The sequence below is a fragment of the Papaver somniferum genome, chromosome 6 (assembly GCF_003573695.1).
Source record: "Papaver somniferum cultivar HN1 chromosome 6, ASM357369v1, whole genome shotgun sequence".
Taxonomy (NCBI): domain Eukaryota; kingdom Viridiplantae; phylum Streptophyta; class Magnoliopsida; order Ranunculales; family Papaveraceae; genus Papaver; species Papaver somniferum.
This window is the reverse complement of record NC_039363.1, coordinates 146,763,751-146,765,763: the sequence shown is the minus strand read 5'-3', so window position 1 is coordinate 146,765,763 and position 2,013 is coordinate 146,763,751. Positions and strand designations below refer to the sequence as shown.

Sequence of the window (2,013 nt, the reverse complement as noted above, 5' to 3'; positions counted from 1 at the left end):
TGTTACATTTTTTGTAAAGGCAACGGGGCCGTTACGAATTTGGGTTGTAAGGGTGTTAGTAACAGGCTATAGCCGTTACTACGTGGCGAGTCGTAACAGACTAGAGCCGTTACGAAATTTTGTAACTTGACAGTCGTAACATCTGTGAGCCGTTACGAACTTTTTTGTAACAGCAAAAAAATTACTGCTAGTCAACATTGAGATGGTCAAAATCAGTCAATACGACCAATTTTGACCAGGTCAATTTAACAGGCAGTTCATTTTCAGTCGGAATTACAATAACCAGCCTACCCTTTTCATTCCATTCCATCACATTCATTCAATTCATATAACTTTCAATCAAAGAAGAACATAAATTCTTCTAAGTACCAAAATTCTTGTAAGTATCAAATTTTAAGTTAAAAAACTTGCTGAGTTCACAGAAACTTCCTACATTGTAACTTACAAAACTTACAACATTGAAGACTTGGCACGAGAGAAGAGTACATAAGGAAATGTTTATAGAACAAACCTTTAAGTCGCTTCCGGAATATCCATTTGTCATTTTTGCAAGAACATCCAAATTCACATCAACTGCCATATCTTCTTTTTCCAATATAACTTTGAGAATTTGTTCTCTGTTTTGAGCATCTGACAAATTCACCATTAACCTGCAGAAATAGTTGGAGACCGAGACATGACAAACGTTAATGAGAAAGACCACATCTATAAACATTAATCTGCAGAAATAGTTTGAAGAAATGCTAAACTTCGTGAAACCGCTGAAAAGTTTACCTTGATTTGAACCTGAGTTTGGGTTGCAGGTTGTAGAAGTTATTCCTCCAACGCAGCTCCTTCCAACTCCTCGAGTTCAGATTCCAATTCGTCCTACAACCAACAAAGATAACTACCACTCTCCGGTCAAGGTTAATTTTAATTTTAACAAACACAAATACAAATAAAATGCAAAAGGTTACCTCATCAAATTCGGCAGCTGCTTCAATGGGGTTTGGCAAAGCTTCCTGAACCTGCTTCATGTTCTCAGTCTGCTCATTAATCCCATCCATCGTCTTGTCTACATCATCAGTGTTTCTGTAAACAAACTAGTTACTGAGAAAGTGATATTCTTGCTCAAATATACTAGTTAATTGGAAGAAAACAAAATAATTGATAAGGAAATGCATATCCCATGCGAACCCTTCATATGGACGCACAACCAGCACTTTTCTTGGAGAATATTTATTCTAAGTAAAGAAACATATTGCTTAACTCAAAAACGGACAATAGAGAAAGGGTGAACGATGAACAATCTTAAGCCAGGCACCTTGAATCTTTGCCTCGGTCTCCTTTTCCATTGCTTGCTCTTCGTGGATTTGATTTAAGACAGGTAAAAGAGGTTGTAACAAATAATTACAATATTTAAGTCTCTCTTATGCCTCCATCTTCATTTTCTGGCTCTTCAAATCCTGCGCAAGGATGGAACTCATATATTGAATAAAGTCAAGTGGAAACTTAAAGAGAATGTCTAAGTTATATATGTCTTAAAGCTCATACGGTATCTATTTAGAACTTAATAAGAGCATATAAGATAAAACTAAAAGATGCAGAACTCACATAATAGTCTTCGCCTTCTCTCGCGTACTATTTCTCCTCAAATCTTCTGCGGTTGATTAAGAAAAAGACAAACCTGAAGAGTGAAGGACAATGAGGAGTTAACATTGCAATCTTCAGGCGGCTATAGCATTTTCATGGGGAATTCCTCAAGCTCACAATAGAGCCTTGGGGTCCTAACATAAATAGACAATATCAACTTCAGCTAATGACAGAATAATGACAGGAAAATTGCAAAACTGGAGAAACCAGAAAACCACAAAGACAGCAAGCGATCTTACATATCACTAGTAGTGGCGTTTTGTAATGGACCCTGCAAAACAGATCTTGGACCAACCTTCACACAAACAAAAGAGATTCCTTCAACTACCATGCAGGTAAAGATGAATCAAGGGGGAACTCATACTAGTGCAGATTAAGCCG

At 37.0% G+C, this 2,013-nt stretch overlaps 1 long non-coding RNA gene across 1 annotated transcript; it reads right to left on the bottom strand.

The window, feature by feature from the left end:
- Positions 1 to 421: 421 nt before the first annotated feature.
- On the bottom strand, positions 422 to 1,710 carry LOC113286280. Its single transcript, XR_003329196.1, has 5 exons — positions 1,594 to 1,710; positions 1,304 to 1,445; positions 957 to 1,071; positions 775 to 867; positions 422 to 650 (listed from the first exon to the last, which is right to left on the bottom strand). It is a non-coding gene; the product is annotated as an uncharacterized LOC113286280 (long non-coding RNA).
- Positions 1,711 to 2,013: the final 303 nt, after the last annotated feature.